The 21777-nt window shown below is 51.0% G+C and overlaps 1 protein-coding gene across 3 annotated transcripts in view; it reads left to right on the forward strand.

Annotated features, from left to right (window-relative positions):
• Positions 1-21777, forward strand: part of KIAA0513 (KIAA0513 ortholog) — a 51176-nt gene that overhangs the window by 4478 nt on the left and 24921 nt on the right. The window contains exon 1 of one of the 3 annotated variants that reach the window (XM_072946729.1): positions 20248-20357. The exons of the other annotated variants lie outside the window; for them this stretch is intronic. The gene's annotated coding sequence lies outside the window, so the exon portion shown is untranslated. Of the gene's footprint in view, positions 1-20247; positions 20358-21777 lie in introns of those variants that run through there. 3 annotated transcript variants of the gene reach the window in all.

Genomic DNA, 21777 nt, shown 5'->3' on the forward strand with positions numbered 1-21777 from the left:
CTAGTGACTGAGTGACGTGCCCAAGGTCGGGCAGGACCAGACGAGCCTCCTGACTGTGACTGCAGAGCGCACGGCCTCTCCACCCCTCCCCTGCCTGCTAGTGGACAGGTCTTCCTCGTGGCTCAAGCCCAGGGCAGGATGCGGGGTTTCTCCGACAGTCCTGTGGGGCCCTGGAGGGGTTGTCTCCTTCCCCAGCATCTTGCCTTATGCTGTCCTCGTGGTGGAGGGGCCACGGCACAGCCCTTGTAGCTGACGTCCACCAGTGACATAAACAGTGCAGCTGGGCGCGAGGTTCCAGCATCAGACCTCGTGCGGCCGGCTTTGACCTGGGGCCACAGAATTAGAGAAGTTGCATTTTCCCTTCGTTGGGCTTTTCCAGTGATTCCAAAGAGCTTTTAAGTAAGGTTTTGAGACTTCTGAGTTTCAATGTCTTAGATTTTGACCCTGAAAACTTATTGCTGATGTTCCAGGAGTGAGCCGTGCAGGAGTTCGCAGAGAAACTTCCCTGCTTTGGGGGTGGCAGGGTAAGAGCAGGGCAGGCTGCCGCCAGGTAGCTAATGTGACTGCTTCGCCTTTGGGGACCTTTTTATTTCTGGCTCTGTCTCGCCCCCCTTATCCCCCATCTCCTCCACTTTCTCGTGTCTCCTTCCAGAGACCTGGTGTCCTTGAGTGTCCCCTGGATGCCAGCCCCCACGGGCTGTGCTTCCGTCCCTGCTTTCCACTCTTCCTTCCTCCTGCCTTTTCAGACCCCCTTCGGGGGGGACCTGATAGGCTGGTCTGTTCCCAGGTCCTCAGAGCCGATGACAACACCTCTGCCAAGGGCTTTATATTTAGAAGGAAGGTGCTCGGAAGAAATGAGTCTGTAATGGTGAGATGTGGGGCTTTGAGGCTCGAGTGTGGGAAAAGCTTTTATTTATGGCCTGGTTTTCAAGTCAGGTTCCACTTCAGGGTTAGCCGTGACAAGGAGGCGAAGACAGCGCGCTCAGGGACGAAAGGCGGCAGGGACAGTAGATGTTGTGTCCCTGAGGGCATCAAGGTGGTGGTGTTGCAGCTCCTGTTTTTTGTGTGAGGTGCTCTGAGGGGGTTGTCACTAGCCCTCACAAGAACAGTGATGGGGTTGCTACTGTTGTCCTCCCCATTTCACAGATGAGAAAGCCAAGGAAGGGAGAGGCTGAGAGACATGCCTCCCGTCTCAGCTTGTAAGGGCAGGGCTGGCGCACAGACCCAGGCAGATCCAGTCTGGGTACCACGCTGCACTCCCGTGCTGTCTCCCCACCTCCTGGTCCGGGACGGCTCTCATCCTTCCTTGTTTCATGTGTGGTTTGGTGGCATCTTCGTAGCTCTCAAAAGGCAGCGTGATCCCAGTGCCTAGTGTGGGGCGCTGGGGATGCTCCACGTTGTACGAGAGAGAAGAACCTCATGGAAGAAAAGCCTTCAACCCTGGGGCTCCCTGGGCTCCTTCCCCTGCCTTTCAGTGTCCAAACAAAGGACCCAGACATTCCACCAAAGGAGTCATCTCCAACAGCAGCTGAGAGAAATGGTAGGTTTGTAGGGGAAAGAAGCGGAGAGCAGGGGATTATTTTTCCTCCTTGTCACCGAATCCACATGGGGAAGCCCGTGAGTGTCCCCCTTAGTGACAGCCTTTTGTAGACCAGGTGTGCACTGAGGCGTCATCCTGGCCTTTGCATCACAGCCAGGCGTGACTCAGAGCCAATGACTCACCAGTGACAAAAATGACCAGTGAGCTGGGGGAAAATGAGAATCTAGAAACAGCAGAGCAAACGGAAAATGCCAAAGTAAATGAGCTGGGAGGGCTGCTGTTCCGCTGACGTCCTTGAGTGAGTGAGGGGCTTGGGGGCGGGGCCGAGCCGGGAAACTAAGATACAAAAACAGGGCCCAAGAAAAGTGAGTGAAAACCTCACGAGAGAAGAAAACTGAACTGGGAGTTGATAGTAAATACCAAGAATGAAGTAAAAGAATTAAATGGGAACAGAACAGCGACGAACCTCAGGCCCCTGCCCCCTGATTTTAGCTTAATTTGGGTGGTTGTACAAAGGAAAAAGGAAGCCAGTTAATGGAGGAAAGCTGCTCTGGCCCCCTGAACTTGATCAGGCAGCAGAATCACTCAGCATCCTGAGGCTCGATTTGGGTAGTCAAAAAAAATACTTACCTGCCCTCGTAGGGGAAAGAGGTCTTCTACATAATCAAAGTGTAACATAAGGGGGACTGACGAGGCTCCCATACCCCACGGGGAAAGGCAGCATCTCGGACTTCACCTCTGAGGTCACCTGGAGTGCTGACAGCTGAGGGGTCCCTCAGGGTTGACACCTCCTGCCCAGTGGTCCTGCTCTGTCCGCGCCTGCATGCCTGCCTTCTCTCCAGACAGCCACCAGAGCGCAGCATCTCTGTAAAGTCTAAATCCGATCATGGTGTTCCCATGATGCAGACCCTCTGGTGCTCTCCCAGTTGCTCCTGGGAAGAAATCTCAACTCCTTAACTTGGCCTCCAAGCCCCTGCTTAGTGCACAGCCCTCAGCCCTGCCGTCCTCAGCTGGGCCGAGTTCATTCCCACCGCAGAGCCCGGGAACTTGCCATTTCCCCGGGGCCGGATGCTGGTGGTGGAGGTCTCTCAGGACGAGGGAACAGGAGGACGGGCTGAGCCACGTGCACGGGCTGAAGCTTCTAGCAGCCACAGTGAATGAGCAAGCAGGCCCAATGATCAACATAAACATGGTTCACGAGGCAGCTTACTTTCTCCTTCTGCACCAAGCCTGGGATTGTGGTCAGCACGCTGCCATTTGGATGAGCCACGTTTCCTGGCTCAGTAGGCACACGGGGCGTGTGGCCGCGGAGGGACAGCGCAGCGCTGACCCGCACGTGCCGTGGCTTCACTCAGCCTCTACGACGGACTGCAGCGATGTCCGCTTTCCTCTGTTCTCCGGCGAGAACACACGCTCCCTGGAGCCTGGACTTCTGTTTGTCCTGTTCACCGGGCGCAGCGCCTGACGCACTGTATATCCAGAATATTTGCTGGGTGATCACACGAACATCTGACCAAACAAACGAAACGCACCTCCGTCCTCTCCATGTCCTGGAGACAGCTGAGTACTAGTGCCGTTTGGAGCCTCCTCTCATCAAGGGAATTCCGTGCACAAGGTTCCCTGTTTCCTGTAGGTCCCTAACTCTCTCACATCGGGACTCGTGTGTTGTCAGAGACCCATTGTGACTATTCTTTTTTGGGCTTGTTTTGGGAGGTAGCAGCAATACTGCAAGAAGGATTTTCAAAAGGAAGCAGTTAGCAGGATTGAGATGCTGGTGGTGGTACTGCTCGAAGCTAATCCAGATCAGGGATTTTCAACCGGGAGCACCATCTAGGGACAGTTTGGGGTCACGACTGGGAGGTGCTTCCCGCCTCCGTGCTGCTAACCGAGCTACAGTTGGCACGCGGGACAGCCCTCCCTGCAGAGAAGCGTCAGCCCCGCCGTGGGTCTGCCTGACTCACGCTGGCAGCTAGCTGCCTTTCTGATCTGCCTCTGGTAACGTCAGGGAGCTTGTTAGTTTCTGGAAACTTGACAGGTTCTGTGTCGGCCCCATCTTTTCATTCCCTTCTCTCTGTCCTGTAAACCTGCTCCTACTTACCATTTTCTCTCCTCAAAGGATGGACCAAACAGGGGCTGCCTCTGGCTGAGCATTTGAGATGAAAGAAAATCAGCTCCGCTTTCACACCGTAGATTAGAATTCTGCAGAGAAGCCATCTGGAGCAGCCAGCACCTGAGAGCCGTGGGGCGGTACACCTGAAGCAGCCCTGGGACGCTGTTCAGATGCCTTTGTAGCAGAGCAACAGCAGAAACCCATTTCTCTTCACTTTCATTCAAGTAAACATCTGTCAGCTACGCTTTTTAAAAAAAACACATATTTATACTAAAAAGCAGGATTGTAGTGAAGAATTACATATTTCAATCCTTGTTAAATATTAACCCCCTGCCCCAAGTATTAGAGAATTCAGCTCCCATTTTATTGAGGGTAGAAGAGGGACTGATTTTGTGTTTTAGTTTTAGGGTTTTAGGGACTACTTTCAAATATAAAGCGAAGTTGTGCGCAACTTGGCAATGTTTTTTTCATCCTTCCCAACCTTCCACCGAGGTCTGAATGGGTCTGAACTAGCTGGGCTAGGGTCGGGGGTATCTACCGCCTCTTGCCTGCTGCTTCATGCTGTTTTCTCCAGAATAGCCCCCCCTTGTCTGACTGGCAGGCTCCTACCAGATTTGACCCAAGCCAGGCAATCTTTAAAGTTTCCCCAGGCAGGACTGAGTACTCCCACTTCTGGGCTCCCGTTGGCATCTGCATCCTGGAATTACAGCACTTGTCACTTGCTATGATCATTCACTTGTCTGTCTCTTAGATGGTGTTTGGGAAAGGAAGGCCTGGCTCCAATTTATCTTTGTGTCCCCAGGACTTAATCACAGTTCCCAGGACACGGTAGTGGCTCAATAAATGTTTGTGAAACGAGTGACCTGAACTCTACAAAATAACACCTTTTATCTGTCCACGCCGGCACCGCCTCCTTCAGAGAAGGAGAGGCAGCAGCTCCGTTCTTTGGCCTTGGAGTGGTAAAATGCCAGGCCTTGGCACTGAGCGGAGAGAGGACAAACCAGTCCAGGGGCAGGAGTGGTCCCGCGTTGTCCCTGGTTCTGCGGTTTGCTCATTGTGGGCAGGAAGTGTGGGTTCCAGGCGAGGCTCTGTATGAACCAACATGCGGCTTTGCAGACATGCCACCCCCGTCACTTCTCTGCTCTGGGTCTCAAGTTTCTCATCTCAGATCTCCTTCAGTGAGTCTGCACCTTTCCACTGAGCTCCATGTCTGCTTCCCCTGGCCCTTTCTTGTCTGCCTTCTGGCCCCCACCGTCTTCTGGACCCTGACATCTTGGGATTTTACTTGAGTAAAACAAAGTCTAGAATTATTTAGTGTGTAACAGTTTTGTTCCCTTTCCTGGGCAGACATCTCCTTTACTCTTTTATTATTATTTTAAAATCATTCTTTTTTCCCTTAAGGGAAATAATATATTTTATATTACTGAAAAAAGTAATATAAAAACCTAGTATTTGTGAGTTAAAAGGGCTCAGCCCTCCCTGTTTGCCCGTCTCTACCAAAACAGAAATTAGGAAACATCTTTAAATGCTTTGGAATAAATGTCAGGTGGCTAAAGCAGACCTTGCTTGCATCACTTCCAAACAGGAAGACCTATAGATTGCCGTCTCCAGTAGGGAAGTGTTCATCGACTCCAGTCTTTGGCAGCTCTTGGAGCATCCTTCTCTGGGCCCCAATGAGCACGGTCAGCTCCTTACATCACAGTGAGGCTGTGCGGTCAGACTGCGTGGGCTTATCTAGTCCGTTCATTTAGCTCCGTGGTTTAGACAGCTATGTAAAACTCTCTCTCTAAAAAGCTACTGAAAGAGCTTTTCTAAGCCTTAATATTTCTTCAGCCATAAAATGGAGATGATGATGACCTAGCTCCTGTGTTACGAGAATTAAATCAGGTTATCAGCATGGGGCGCTAGCGCAGTGCCTGGTGTGTGGTGAGCATACAGTGAGTGTTGGTTGTAATTATCATTTAATTATTCAAAAGTACTAAATCATGGAAATAGTTAACCTTATGGAAAAGAACAGCCCAGACCAGCCCAGCTCTCTCCCAGGATTGTCGTTGGCTGAAGCAGCAGTAGGGAGCGGTGGCTTTGACCTTCTAAAGAGCACGTCATACCAGGAACCACGGCCACGCTCAGGGGTGGCAGAAGGCCTCAGGCGAGTATGTGGGAGGAGGGAGCAGTGACTGTTTTGAGATGTTTGAAAATGCCATCCTTGTATTCAAATCCAAATTTGTAAGGGGGGGGGAAGTGTTTAGAAAAACGTGACTGAATGTAGCTCCTGCAATAAGTGGCATAAAAGTCTTTAAGATGTTTGATAAAACACCTCATTTCACACCTCAGAGCACTTTGTAGACTTGATGGTGCTCTGTCATTGGACCCAGCGGTGAGTTTTCCCCCGACCCCGTGTCTCTTTTTCTGTCTCCGTCTCTCTCGCTTTCCATCCTTCTGCCCCCCTCTCTGTCCCTCCATCTTTCCCCCTCTGTCTCCCAGGGAGCTAGGACAACCGAGCAGGTATGGTCTGATCAGAGGCACTTGGTGGGATGACACTCACTCCCATGGGGGAGTAATGTTTTGGGGGATTCTGAGTCCAAGAAGCATATGTGATCTCATGCTCACACTGAGAGTCTGGAATGGGATCTTAGGGAGGTATTCGCATTTGCTCAGTCAAGGAACAGCAGTGGGGAACTGGGGTAAATCACTGTAGGACAAACTCACAAATTCAGCCATGGAGGTGGCGGCCTGGGAGCCAGTCCCCCAGAGGACCCAGAGCCATCACGCTTGGTTCTCCTGAGCCTCGGGGTACGACTCTCTCCAGCCCCGATGACTGGCAGAGGTTTGGGTCAGGCGGTGGCTGAGCGTGGGGAGCGTGGTGCCTCCCTGCCGGCCACATCCTTCCAGAGTGCAGCGCACTGCCCGCGTGACTTGCCTTCCGGCCTCTTCTTTTCTCTGCTTGGGTTGTTCTGCTCTGTATGTTGAGTTGCCTGGAATGCTTCACATGGACCTTGCTGTCCTTAGAGAGGTGTGAGCTTTCCCACCTCCGTTTCCTAAAAACCACCATGGCTCAGAAAGAAGGAAGCCTCAGTTACAGAGGGATACTTGGCGAGGTCTCCGCGGCTCAGAGCCTTTGTCCAGTCAGTGTGTGCATAGTGTGAGTTGGAAAGAAGGAGGTGACCTGTGCCCAGAGTGCCTGTCAGGGGCCGAGGGTCCCCAGGAAGGGGTGGGGGTGGTCTCCTCTGTCACCCAGGGAGGTGACTCAGAAGCCAGCCCTTGCCCTGGTGGCCTCAAAGGAGAAGGTTTAAAGAAAATTTTTTTTTATTGCAGTGTAGTTGACTTAACTATGTTTCAAGTGTACAGCAACGTGATTCAGTTATACATAAATATATCCTTTTTCAGATTCTTTTCTAAGTTTTTACAGATATTGACTGTAGTTCCCTGTGCTATACAGTAGGTCCTTGTTGTTTATCTGTTTTATATATAGTAGTGTATATCTGTTAATCCCAAATTCTTAATTTATCCCCCCCTCCCTTTCCCCTTCGGTAACTATAAATTTGTTTCCTGTGTCTGTGAGTCTGTTTTTGTTTTGTAAAAAAGTTCATTTGTATCATTTCTTTAGACTCCACATGTAAGCAATCCTATGTAGAATCTGTCTCTGTCTGACACACTTCACTTAGTATGATAACCTCGAGGTCCATCCAGGTTGCTGCCAATGGCGTTATTTCATTCTTTTTTCGGAGGGGGAGCTCTCACTGCAGCTCGGGAAACAGTCTCTCACCTCCCACCACCAAAAGGCGGTGCTGCCCTTAAAAGAGGAGGTGTCTGTCCCTTGTCACGTCCATGGTCTGTAATGGACAGATGCGTATCTGGACATTTCCTTGGCAGGGAAGAGCGGGAGGAGAGGAGGTCAGGGCTGCACACGTGGCTGTTCTGCCGGCAGCTTCTTACCTGGTTAGCTTTAAAACACAACTAACTGGATCCAGGGCACTTCCTGCCTGCGTGACCCCTCCCTCCACGTGGGCAAAGGGGGACGAAAAATCTCAGAAAACCTGGGGACTCTGGTACTGAGGACTCCCCCGGTTCCCCACCTCCTTCCCCGTGTGTCTGATGCTCAGCCCAGTCTAACAGGAGTTCGGATGCCTGCCCAGCGGAGGCCCTTCTTCTCTGCCGTCATCATTTCTAGCCGCTCTCTGTCTACTGGACTCTTGATTGGTTTCTGTTTTCTTTGTCTCCGGGAGCAGTAATTCTTTCCCCAAGGGAGTGGCTATTGGTGAGTAAACTGCGGAGGAAGGAGGGCCCGTCCGTAGGCGGGGGCCATCCTTTAAGGTCAGCTGGGACGGAGATCGAAGTGACCTGTTTGGTGGCCCTTGTTCTCCAGGGATTCAGGCTCAGGACCTGTTTGTCAGTAAGGGTGTGTGATTCCAAGTGGACACCGGTACCGGCCAAACCAAGAAATCTGGGATGCAGCTGGGGAGTCTGGGTCCCTGGCGCCCCACTTTTTATAAGAGAAGGGAGCTACTGTTGACTTAGCCGCTGTTCTGGGCACCTTAGCACCACATAGGCCCCTTTATTCTCTCCCCTTTGTGTGTAGTTTTCATGTGTATTACATCGTTTAACGTTGAAAACCTCATCAGCCAGTGTAACTTTGGCTTTGAACTGTCAAACACATGTTAAAGAACTCAAGAGGAGGAGGTTAGCCCACTTTATTTACCCAGAGTTTTTCCCTTTTCGCTTGCACCTCCCTCATTCCTGGTGTTCCGTTTCCTTCTGGTATTACTTCTCTCTAAGGAAGTTTCCTTAACGCTTCTTACAGAACACATCCACTGGCAGCAGATTCTCTTGAGAATGTTTTCACTTTCATTCCTGAAGGTTGTTTTGTTTTGTTTTGTTTGTTTGGTTTGGTTTGGTGCATATAGAATTCTAGACTGGCAGCTCTCTTCTTTCAGCACTTAAAAAGTGTTTTCCACTTCATTCTGGCTGCCATGATTTTTGTTGAAAAATCTTCAGTCATTTGAATCCTTATTTCCCCGAGAGTAATAGATGTTTCCCTGGTTGCTTTCAAGATTTGTCCTTTGTCTTTAGTTTTCAGCAGTTTCGTTACAATGAGTGTGGGTGTGGGTTCTTTGGATTTATCTTTTTGGCATTCGCTGAGCTGCTGAGATCTGTAGGTTTATGTCCTTCACCAGATTTGAGGAGTTTCAGTCATTATTTCCTCAGATGTATTCTTTGCACTGTCTTCTTTCTCCTCTCCTTGTAGGACTCTAATGACGCAAATGGTAGATCCCTTAAGATTGTCCCACAAGCCCCCAAGGCTCTGTTCACTTTTTTAAAACCTATTTTCCTCTCTGTTGTCCAGAATGGACCATTTTTATTGATCTGTCTTCATGCTCACTTATCTTTCCTTTGTTGTGTTCATTCTGCTTTCGAGCCTATTTATGGCTTTTAAGTGTTTCAGTTACTGTATTTTTTAGTTCTAAATTTTTCATTTGATTCTTCTTCATCTCTTCTGTCTCTTTCCTCAGACTTCTTAGTTTTCCCTTTATTTCAAGAATGTTCTCCCTTCCTTCTTGGAGTGTTTCTTATAACGACTACTTCGAAGTCAGTTAATTCCAATACTTTGTCATCTCGGCCTTGGCGTAAATTGATTATCTTTCCCTGTGCAGTTGAGGATCTTCCTGGTTCTTTGTACGTTGAGTAATTCTGGATTGCTCCTGAATGTTGAGCGTTACATCACGAGACTCTGGGCCTTGTTTAAATCGTGAGAATGTTGTTATCTTTGTTGTAGCAGGCACTTGACTGGTTTAAGTTCAGGTTCTAAGTCCCCAGCAGCCTTCTCTGGATTTCAGTATCAGCTGTGTTCTCAAAGCCTTCGTGGTGCTCTTCAGATCTGCCCCCGTGTGTCACCGTGTGGCCAGCATGGGACCTGGGCAGTGTTCTCTCCTGACGTTCAGGACTCACCGTCTGCAGTCTGCTGGTTAGGATCATGTCTGCACGGCTAGTGGGGAGCCCGGGAGCTCATACACAGCTTTATGGGCTTATTCCCTGGAGCCTGCCTCTCTTCACAGTCTCTGTGTTTTTAGCCGGAAAGCAGGGGCGTTATTCCTGCTGCTCTGCTCTACTGTTCCTGCAACTTAGCTCACAGCCATGACTAAGCAAGAGGACGACCAGGAGAGAAGAATCCAACAGGGTTTTCACTCTCTCAGACCACACTCCTCCAACCAGAAAGGAAAGTTCCCTCCCTCCAGGTCTGAGGCATCTGTGGGCCCGTCTGCTGCTGTGGAGTTGCTGGGTCTGGGGCATGAGAGAGCCAAGAAGACAAGCAGGAAGAAAGGAGACCCCTGGGTCTTGGCTCAATGTCTCTGAGAATTGGGCGGCCCCTTCCCTGCTCCTCGGCTTGGGCCAGCTTCTCCTGGAGCTCTGCGGATGCCTGTGGCTTGGGTCTCAGGCTGTATTCAGTCCTGGCTGGGGGTCTTGGAGGCAGGGATGGCAGGACCACTACCACTTTGGTGATGCTTCGGACCCTGGGTGTCTTCCCTCACCTGCCTGCTGCTGTGTACCCTTCAGAGTCCTCAAGGAGCTGCTCTGTCCATCCTGTCAGGTTTTATAGCCACATTCAGTGGGTAAGACAGGACAGAGGGTGCTTGCTCCAACTTACTCAGAACCAGAAGGAAGCCAGAAGATGTGTGTTTTAGAGGCATTCAACAAAGAAATCCGATCAAAGAAAGACAGGAGGAAGTCAGACTGTCTCTGGTGCCGGAGAACTGTGGTTGGTTTGTACCAGGAAGGAGGGAAATGAAAGAAGGTGGGAGGATTAGGTGGATAGTAACAGAAGTGCCTGGCACGCAGCGTCACGCAGAGGGCCTACCGAACCCTCTCCCTGGAACTTCTCCCACCCCGTCCTTACGGGCCTGGCCTTGCGGAGTGAGAAGGGAGCTCCAGACTGGCAGCTTGAAGGGACCGCTTCCTCTGTCAGCAGATGGGCTTTGTCCCTTTCCATCGGGGATGTCAGGAAACGTACGCGTGGAGAGTCAGGAGTCTTTAATTTAGGATGTTGAGCATCTGTATCCAGGTAGTCACGGCCGCATGCAGCCTCAGGCCGCAGAGTCTGGTCTGGACCTGACAAGGGAGCTAATCTCTTACAGCAGGTCTCCCTCTCCCTCAAGTAAAGCGGAGCCTTCAGCCTTCGCTGCGAGAATGCTCTTGCCTTGCTCAGAGATTTTCTGGCTGAGAAGAGACCGTTGACCCCAGTGACTGTCGCTGTCTTTCCATCTGCACACGTTGACGCAAATGCAAGCAAAGCACCCCTGAAAGCCCTAAAGCAGGACTTGCCAAGTGGCTGTCTTCTCCGGGCTCTCTGGCGCCGATGTGACTGTTAAAGCTCCTGTTGCCCTGTGGGTTCGTGGCCTGAATGTTCTTCGAATGCCTGGTATTAGCACCGTTCAGAATTCGTGCAGTGCCTTCGCCTTCTGGCTTTTTCTCCGGGCTTGTTCCCTTAGCTCACCTGGTCCTCACAGCGGCGGTGCGGGGCAGGCGAGTGGCTGTGGTGCCGTCCTTCCTGGGCTGTTTCTATGTTGTAGTTACAGGGGGAGTAGGAGTTGACGTCTTGGTTTTCATTTTCACTTTATTTCCATTTAACGTAAACATTTGCACGATGCCATGCTGTCATTATTGCTCTGGTGTTTCAGTGACGCGCTGGAATTATGTAGCAGAATTTACGTAACTTTCTTCTTGTTGAGACTTTAGTTTGTTACCACGTTTTTTGCTGTTGTAAGGCAGGCTGCATATAGGTGTTTTGTTCATGTCTTGGATTATTTCCCTAGGATGGATTAAATCGATACACTAAAAATATTGTTAAACACGTTTCAACATTAGGGAGGATTTCAAAAGACCACAAATGACCTAGAGAAAACACCAGCTTTCACACAGTAAGAATTTCCAGATTTCTCCGTTTTGCAGGGCAGGTTTTGGATGTGCCGAGAGATCTAGCCAGAGGGAGGCGGGAGTGTGCACAGGGAAATGAAGAGAGCAGCAGAGGCCCAGCGGGTGTCAGAGAGGGGGTGCTGGCCGGCGCGGGCAGACGTTCTGTCTTGAGGAAACCAACAACCCAATGCTCATGTGAGGCTCCTTCTGAATGACGGCAGTGCCCGCTCTGCATGTGGCCATTGGAAAGCTGCGTGGGCAGCCTTACCAGCTGCACCTTGACCACCAGCCAGAGATGACAGTGTCCTGGCTAACTGGTGACGGACACTGGTGGTTTTAGGCAGAGGGCTTACTGTGGCCTCCAGGTGATCCCACGTCCAGGAAGAGCCGTCCAGAGCCTTTCCTCCCGCGGAGGCGCAGGTGTCCCGTGTGCGTGGCTTTTGTTCTGGCCCTGCGTTGGGCGGAGGGGAGCAAAGCGCCAAGCCCGAAGAGGATGGACATTTGTTCAGCTCCGTCCCTCACCGCCTTGGGTTCTCAGAGGAGGACCAAGTCCCTGCTCTTTGAGGGAGCCTGTCCCAACCCAGGGAGGCACGGCTGTCTCTGAACAGCGGTCAGGGGCAGTATGCCGTTATTTTGCCAAATTACCCGAAAGGATGGAAGGCCAAGCCGGTCTCTGTCCAGACTGACTCCAGCTGTCCCCAGATTGTCAGCTGTGTCCTTCTTGTACTAAAGCAGAGCAACTGCTCGCCAAGGGAGGCTGTGCCCAGTGGTCAGTTCTGACGTTTGGTTAAAGCGCAGCCAACACAGTGAGTTGTGGTGAGACTTAATGGGGAGCACCTGTCACCAGATACCCCCTTATTGCCTTAAACTTGAGGGCTCACTAAGTCACCGAAGACTTAGTGGGATGAATTAAACATCGGTAGAGTGCAAAAGGTATAAAAGCATCCAGGTGCTTGTGGGAAGTGATTTTTGCGTTGAGACTTGGAACAGCTTTTGAAAAGCTAAGCAATTTCACAGACTTAGTCTGGGGAGGACCAATGATTTGTCATCATACTGTATCTTTTCCTTCCTCCCTGATCCCTCAGAGCTGGGTGAAGCCCTGGACCCCTCTGATCTGGGCAATGTGGTGAAATGGGGTTTGTTCTGGAGCTTTCTCTGCTGCAGCTGAACGAGGGAGGCAGAGCCACTAAGTCGCAGGGAGCCTGTCTCTTCCACGGCCCTACTTCCTGCCCCGAGCACAGCGCTTGGCCCCTTGTCGTGGTTTTAAAATTGATGCAGCGGGTGGGGAGGGTACAGCTTAAGGGATAGAGCACATGCTTAGCATACACAAGGTCCTGGGTTCATTCCCCAGGACCTCCTCTAAAAAAATAAAAATAAAAAGTCAAACTTAATCACCTTCCCCCCTCCAAAAATTTTTTTAATAAAACTGAGCCAGCGAGGTCACAGGTTTGTTAGGAAGTCTTTGTGGAGGACCTGCCAGTCTTACCCTTTCACTGCGTGGGGGAACAAGCAGATGGTCCCTTATCTCTTCTTCCTGGGAGCTGTGAATACTTTAGACATTTCCTTCTTCCCGGAGGTCATAAGATAGGAGTCATCTTTGGGTATAACCATCCTGACAGCTGCAGTAGAGAAAATCCTGCATTAAGTGCCATAAAATGTTATCTCGGGATAGAAATGGCATGAAAGCCTAGAGGTCCAGCGGCCTCGCCCACTAATGACCTGCCCACATCTTCTGCGTCCGGCTTCCCGATAAAGGGGCCACTCGAGGGACCCTCCTGGTGGGTGGAGATGGCCACCTTGCTGGGAGTCTGCCCTTGGACTCGGTTCTTCCCTCTGGAGCCGTAGAGAACAGTCTGATCCCTCGGTCCCATGGCCACGCCTCACAGATTTGAGCCCACTCTCCCGTCTTCCAAGTTACTCACCCCTCAGCAAACCGCCTCAGCTTACTCAGTATTGCTCGTGTGACCAGTTGCAGGTGGCTGTTTGTTCTCGTGTTTCTTTCTTTGGATGTTCTCCAGGTTCTCAGCAGCTCTCTCCTTTTTCCTCTCCTTTTTAAAAAGTCTTATAAGCATTTATGAAATTAAAATACTTTTGCCAGTTTAATGGTTTTTCTGAAGCAATGGATCCCACTGGGTTGCCTCGGGCCTCACGACTGGGGAGATCTATGCCTGGGTTCTCGGGCGTGTTTACCTGGATCTGCTGCCGTCAGAGGAGGTGGCTCCTTCCTTCCAAGGTGTGGGCTTGGACAGGAGCGCCTGACCAGCAGAAGCAGAGTGGAGTGAAACCGCCCCTCCTGCTTTGCATCAGGTCCTTCTGTCCGTGCAGCTGAAGGTCAAGTTCTGGTGTAATGTTGTTGTTGTCAGTGTCAAACCCCCTGATTTGCGGCTCGCGTACTGCGAGCAGACAAGCTGCCTCTTGGTGTTGAGCTTGTCTCTGGACAGTGACAACTGTATCTCCATGGGCCTGGATGGGAGCAACGTTAAGACGTGTCTGATTTCACAGATCTTAAAATGCAAAAAAAGTGCATTTTAGGACAATGGAATACAGTATTCATGAGTCCAGCTAGCTATGCTGCATTCGGGCCATATTTTTCTGTCTTGTCCTCAGAGCTGTATTGCATTTGTCTAGGACCTTGCTAAAACCCACGTACTGTTTCTACAGTGTCCCCCCGATGGACGAGTCTGCAACAAACATGCAAACGGCTCTAGAGCTTTGTTTGACATCAGACTCTGACCCGTCTTCACTGCCTCCTGGTCTGGGTGGTCCTCTGTTGGTGACCTCTAGACAGTCCGCAGCGTCGCTCAGGGAATTCCCTCACTCAGTCTGTGTCACCCTCTCCCATCTTCCCTTTTGAAACCTGGCTACACTGGTCTCTCTCCCACCTCTCCCCTGCCTATCATCTCCGCTTCCTCGGAGAGGAGAGATTGTGATTGGGAGACCCCCCACCCCCACCCCACCCCCGCCCCGCACAGGCCGGGAGTTGTGATTGGTCACCAGGGGCTCAGCTCCCACCTCCTTAACCAGTGCAGGCTCTCCATCCTGATTAAAACCCATGAGCTGGTGGCTTGGGCATCAGGGCATCATGTGCTTGCTCTTCTTCCCAGAACCTGCTGGGGCCCCTTCCCTGCACTGTTCCAGCTCTTTCAAACCGTTTTGATCAAGAAATCAGAACGTTGGCACCGCACATGCTCTTCAGAGAGCTCAGCCAGGAACGGGTGGTGGTTGGTGCTAGCCAGAAGCCCTTTGGGACATCTGATATTTGAGGAAGAGGGACCCTTGTGGGCATATTAACTGCAGTGTTCCCAGGTTATGATGCCCTGTCCCTGCACCACCAGAGAGATCTTATTCTCACCTCACAGCACACTCTCACCAGACAAATCCCTGTTCCAAATGGATTTAACATGTGCCTTCAGATTTTTGGAGACTCATTTTTTAAAATGTATATTTCAACATCTCTATCTTTTACAGAACCTTATTAGAAGCTTTCATTATAATAATCAGTGTCTTTTCATATGAAGACCTTCTTGACAAATTAATTTTAAAATTCAGCATCTGGATAAAGTTTATCTGTGGATGAATTTGTCAGGATGAAAAGAATATTTTATGACCAGTGAGATTCCCTTTTTCACTTTGGCTGCCAGGAAACTCCACTACATTCATTGTCCAGCTTTAGGAGTGGGTTTCTTTGATTCCACTGGCCTGAAGTTGCCCTAGATCCACGTTGACTGGATATAAATCTATGATGGAACAGCTGCCCAAACACACTGACATCTAAAAGGACAATGGTGACACTTCTTATTTGGTATGTATTCATTCATTGGAACGACTGTTGCCTCATAGCCCCAAGTGGCCCCAAATTTCTTCCTGGTTCCAAGGCAGTGTCAGTTATCACCCAGCCAGAAAGTGCTGAGCGGAGTTATCTGTCAGGAGCCGTAGGGCTGACAGCTCCGCCGCCGGCAGAGGCAGATGAAAGCCCTTGTTGTGGTCTTGCTGTGGGAGAGGTTCTGAGCAACAGGAAGCCGGTTTTCACGAGGCTCAGCCGGTGGCTGCGGTCTGGCTGGGGTGCAATCTGGCTGGGGCTCCGCTTCACCCCAGCTGCCCTCGGCCAGCACACGGGGTCTTTCTGTGACTTGTGACTGCGGGGGGGGGGGGGGCCTTGGGGACCAGATGCCAAGGAGCCGCAGGAGGAGCCTGTGCGTTGTGAGGCTGATCATCTGTGGCAGGAAGGCTGGGGGGTGTGGAATTAGTTCCTGCCCCCCGTCATAGTGATGCTGAGAGCCTGCCAGGGCGCTGACGGCTCATGGGGACGGGGAGAGGGTGCTGCAGGACCTCGAGAGTTTACAGTTCATCCACCGGGTCCTGCGGTCTCTCCACAGGATGACAGAGCAAGCTGTGTGCTGAAGGGCATCTCTTCCTCCCCATCTCCTCTCCAACAGCTGTTTCCATGTGGCACAGTTTTCCTGGAAACTGTTCATTATTTTGTCACTTAATAGCTGACCAGATACAGATAAACAGCAATCTACTAATTGAGCCAAGGTCACCCATCTCAAGATAGCCCCAGAGACCAGAAGTCTAAGCCAGGGGTCTGTCTCCCCAGGTCCCTGCAGCCAAACCAAGGCGGCCTGTCGACCTTCCGTTAGGTCCCTTTGAAATAAAACACTCTTCAAAGGACTGGAGAAAACCCTCTCCAGTAAGGTCACCTGCATGTTTGTAGATGTCATAAGAGGGTGACAGACAGACATTCAGATTTCTCTCAACATTGAAATGGTTAAAAAAAAAAAAGTTTGCTGGTTGACCAGAGGAGAAGGGAATCCACACAAATGAAGATGAATTTTGTTGGCGTGGTGGGACCAAGAGCTTTTTCTCCCCACCTTCTATTTCCGAATATTTCTCTCCCAATACATTTACGATAAAGGGATGTGAGAACTAAGTAGTCTCCACAAACTTGACTGAGTGCTGGAGAGAACCCATCTCGCAGATCCATGTGAAGTCTACATCAGGTGGCAGAGAAGGGGTTTATCAGGCATGGCCCTGGCCTGCCTTCTGGGCCAGAGGTTCCCGAACTTCCCAGCACGTTAGCATCTCAGTCATTTTTTCCTGCCCACCCCTTGCCCCCGGCCAGGCTAAAACAAAAACTGAATAGTCTCAATGACTTAACAGGTATTTATGTCCTGACAACATCCTAGCTGTTTGTATCAGTTTCCTATGGCTGCTGTAACAGATTCCCACAAACCCAGTGGCTTACAATGAATATTTATTCTCTTCCAGCTCTGGAGGTAAGTAGATCAAAATCAGCCAGACAGGCTAATGTCAGGGTTTCGGCAGGGCTGGTCCCTTGTGGAGGACCCAGTGGAGAATCTTCCTCCCTGGCCCTTTCCAGCTTCTAGATGTGCCTGCATCCCTTGGCTGTAGCCCCTCCCTCCTCTTCAAAGCTGGCATCATAGCATCGACCCATCACCTTCTCTGACTCTGACCCCCCTGCCTCTCTCTCCCGAGGATCCTTGCGATTATGTTGGGCCCACCTGGATATTCCTGGACCAGGCCCCCATCTCAAGGCCCCGAGCTCAGTTGTATCTGCAGATTCCCTTTTTCCTGTAATGTATGCAAAGGTTCTCGGAATTAGGAAGTGGACATCTTTGGGGGACCACTATTCAGCATATCACACCACTTGAAAACATACTTTTATTTCATTCTTAAATAACCGTGATTACTTACTAATGGGACCTCTGCACCTTTTGTGTTCAGTACACCTTCTTGTCCTGGGAATCAGACTGGACTCAGCCACTCTCCTTTCCCGCTCCACATTGATTTAAAAAAATTTTTTTTTGTTTTGTCTTGGGGGAGATAATTAGGTTTATTTATTTATTTTGATGGAAGTACTGAGGATTGAACCGAGGACCTTGTGCATGCTAGGAGCAAGCTCTACCACTAAGCTATGCCCTCTCCCCCATGTTGATTTTTGTGCAGTACTTGATCTCTGTTGTGGTAAACTGCTGGAAATACAGCCTCAGAAACAGGTGAGGTCATCAAAAGGTCTGTAGGCAGACCTTGTTTTACCGCACCTCACAGGTACTGTGTTTTTCACAAGTTGCAGGTTTGTGGCAAGCCTGCACCAAGCTGGTCTGTTGGTGCTGTTCTTCCAACACCATTTGCTTGCTTCATGTCTCTGGGCCACATTTGGTAAATCTCATGATATTTCAAACTTTTTCATTATTATCTTATTTGTTATGATGATCTGTGGTCACCGATCTTTGATGTCACTATTGTAGAAAGATTATGACTTGGTGAAACCTCAGATGATGGTTAGCATTTTTTAGCAATAAAGAATTTAAAGTATGAACATTGTTTTTTTAGATAATGCTGTTGCACACTTACTAGACTACAGTATAGTGTAAACATAACTTACATGCACCAGAAGACCAGAAGATCTGTGTGACTCGCTTTGTTGCCATATTTATTTGATTGCAGTGGCCTTGAACTAAACCTGCAGTATCTCCGAGGTCCATATTCCTGTATAGCACGACCTAATGGTGAAACTGTGAAATACTTGGAGCTAGTAGTTCGCTCTGTGTCTGGAAGGTGCCAAATATTGCTGTGTTTCCTTTGAAAAACTGAAATACCCCACAGCACCCCCTGTGAGTTTGCTCAGGAGTCTGGGGTGCCCTGGCACCAGTTTGGGAACCACAACTTTAGGCTAAAAGCATCCTCACTCAGCTCCTTGGGCTGTGCCTCATGTGGTGAGGACTGGCGGTTCCCCCTTAGCCAGGCTGCCTCCTCTAGTTGTGGGGAGCAGCCAGCTAAGACCACCAGCTAAGAAGATGCTGTCAGACCCAGAAGTCTGCTCCTGGCTGAGCCCTGGCCCCATTCCCGGCCGGTCACACCGACCCTTCCCTTCCGTCGCAGGTCGAGCAGAGGGGGTCAGGCTCTTCAGAACAGCCTGTGGCCACTGCCACTGAGAAGAAGAGACTTAACTTTTCTTGGGTTCTTCGGGCATATTTTCTGAAAGACAATTACTGAAAAGCCATAGAGGGCGTTAAATTGACTAATAACTATGTTAGTCACAGAAGGTTGCATGAATGAAACAGGTGTCACATCAAGGGAGTGAACTGCCCTTCGAGGGTTAAATCCCAGAGTTCACATGGGTCCGATGACAGCTGGGGGACAGTCATTAATACTCTTGCTTCCCTCTGGAGACCCTCACCTTCTCTGTTTGGAAGTACCTTTGCATGGGGTCAGGTGGGGTTGAAAGTCTTATGAACTGGAGTCTCAGGATGGAGGGTATTTTCCTACAGTAATCCACACCTGGATTACAGGGGTCTGTGCATCTTTGTCACTGACCCTCTACCACATTTCGGCACAGCACGGTAGATTTTCTGTAGGGATGTTGACTCTCAGCTTTACAAGAGGCCCTGCAGAGGATGTTCAAGTTGTGGTTGGAGAGAGGTCACGTGTAGCAGATGCTCAGGCAGCTGGTGTGAGGGACCCTGTGGTCCTGCTCCGCACCCCCGCGGGGTACCCTCCCCGGCACACGCCTCCCTCCCCCAGGCCAGACTTCTCTCTTAAAGTAGGAGTGAAAACGCAGCACTGCCCCAGCAGCTTGACAGAGTGGTAGAGAAGGAAATGTCTTGATGTATTTTTGTGCCTTGGGAAGCACCAACTGCTCTGTTCATATCGCCTCACGTGGCCACAGCAGGCGCCTCGTTCAGCTCATACCACAGTGTGTCATCTCCTTTATCTCGATCATAATCCAGATGATTAGGGACAACGAAAATTCAAATTCACCTTTTCCAAAGACAGGAGACCAGTACAGAGATCAGGTATTCTCCCAGTCTGAGTCTGACTGGAGCTGAAACTCAAGGGAGGAGGCTGGTTTTTCTTTGGGCAAGTCGTCGGCAAAGCTGTCAGACCAGATGCCGTAGTCAGGGCTGGGGAAGGGCACTTCTGGCCTCAGGGGTCCTGGTTCCTCGTGTGCAGGACAAACCTGCACTTTCTCACGCGGTGCTGCCACTTCACCCGAGGGACACAAACGGGTCTGGGTTCTGGATTGGGGGGGTCAGACTATGTTTTGACCTTTCCGTTGCAATGGAGATGCCCCCATAAAACCCCAAAGTGCAAGTGGCCACAGGACAGACTTTGGGAGCGGCGATCTGGCAGTGCCACCTTGGCCTCAATGACGTGCAGGCCTCTGACCCTGAAGCACTGGAAACGGACCCTCAGGAGAGGATCAGAGAGGCTCCCCGTTGACCTGGATTCTGTGCCTCGTTGCTTCCTAGCTGTGTGCAAACCCCCTGCTTCCTCACCCGAGCCTCGATTCTCTGATGCTGCGAGAGGGGCAAGCGGATGGAGAGGACCGGAAGCCGGCATGCCGGGCATGCCGTGCGTGCCTGCGTGCCTGCGTGCCGTGCATGTCTCAGCGCTGTGCATGCCGTGCATACTGTGCATGTCTCAGTGCTGTGCGTGCGTGCCATGTGGGCTGCGCGTGCTGTGTGTGTCATGCGTGTCTGCGTGCCAGGCGTGCCTGTGTGCCATGCGTGCTGGGAGTGCCTGCGTGCCATGCAGCAAGGTCTCTTCTTTTAATGGTAGGAGCAGCACATCTGGTGGCTTGGGGACACTGAAGAAACAGGAGCCGAGATGGATGGCAGAGGGCAGAGTTACAGAACTTTCTAGAGTCTCTCCAGGGGCCTGTCTGATTGCCCAAGGTCAACCTGCTAGAGAAGTGCTCACTCTGGGTGCGCTGGGTGCTGGGGAAATCAGGGTTTGAGCAAAGCCCCTGGAGATGTGGCCCGGCAGCCACAGAAGGTAATGTCCTTCCTACTTCCTGCCGCAGCTGGGGCCGCGTGGGGGTTGGGGGAGGAAGTCAGGAAACCTCCCACCAGATGCGCCCATCTGGCCACCTCCACTGGCCGCCTAGCTCTTGTCCCGTTCTTCTACCTGCTGCCAGGGCTGCCTGCCTGTCACCCTTGGAACCCAGTCCGGGCTCCTAGTGCTGGCCCTGCCTGCCTTGCCAACCTCTTCCCGAGAGCAGTCACTGAACTTTCCAGTCACAGCTGCTGAGGGCCTCTGTGCTGGCTGGGCCTCCACCCAGACTTCTGTCCTCGAGTCTTCTGGGCTGGTCCTCCCTCCATTCGTCTCGGCTCATGTATCTGCCTCCCTGACCCTCAGGCCAAAGAAGCTGCCTCTCAGTGCTGGGAGCTGTCGCCGTGAGACTATCTGTGTAGCACTCAGTGCCCCTGAAGTTCTGGTTAGGGTTTTTATTTTATTAACTGTCCTTTACCCTCCCACTGTCCTCCAGCGCGCGCGTGCACACACACGCACGACCAGTTTGCCCCATGCGGTCTTATTCAGGTCTGTATTTCAACTCCTAGTTGGTGCATAGGAGCTGCTTATTAGTAAATAACTTGTATGAATGAGTGGTTAAGAGCTTTGGAAGTTATAGACTGACTTAGAATTTTGTCTAATTGTGTTGGTAGAAACTTCTGCCATAGGGCCCAGGAGGTGAATTGTAGAGATGTGGTCGCAGGAAGGTCTGTTTTGCAGCAAGTCTGTAGAAGTGCACTTTTAACATCCACTCTCTGTACTTGGAGAGATTCCGCCATGATTTAAAACTTGAGTCTCAGAGTCTGCAGACCTTGCAGTGACTCTGGAGACCTCCTTGTACACAGAGGGACTGGGTGTAATCCACAGAGTTTTTCTTTGTCCTATGATGTGCTTTGAAATAAATTTAAATTAGTTGCCAATGTTGAAGAATTGGATTTCATGTTGTAGATTTCAGTGCCCTTTAGAAAGCTCTTTAGATCGGGACCCACTGGGCCCTTGATCCTGAGTGGCAGCAGTGTGGTCAGTCCCCACTGGGCCCACTTCCTCTGTGTTCTCCAGCTGCTAGAACACAGGTGGTCATGTGAGGTGTGTGATCCTGGTGTGCTGAGAGCGACCGTCACCTTGTCCAGTATAGAAGCCTGTAATTACGTTTCCTTCCTGGAGGAAAAGGCTGGGATCACTTCCAAGGCCCTTAGCACAAGTGGCCACTTCACGCTGGCATCTTGGCTCCACAATTGGGCTTGGCTATGCCACCTTTCTCCTGAGAGGGGAGGTCCCTGGGCTGAGAGGCCCGCATGCCCAGGACTGGGCCCTCCTGCCATTTCTACTTCCTCTCCTGCAGTGCGAGGCCTGTCGCTCTGTCCCCCTCCTCCCTGAGCCCACAGAGGAGGCTTCTGGGAAA

Source organism: Vicugna pacos, chromosome 21 (genome assembly GCF_048564905.1).
Source record: "Vicugna pacos chromosome 21, VicPac4, whole genome shotgun sequence".
In the NCBI taxonomy this organism is placed as follows: Eukaryota; Metazoa; Chordata; class Mammalia; order Artiodactyla; family Camelidae; genus Vicugna; species Vicugna pacos.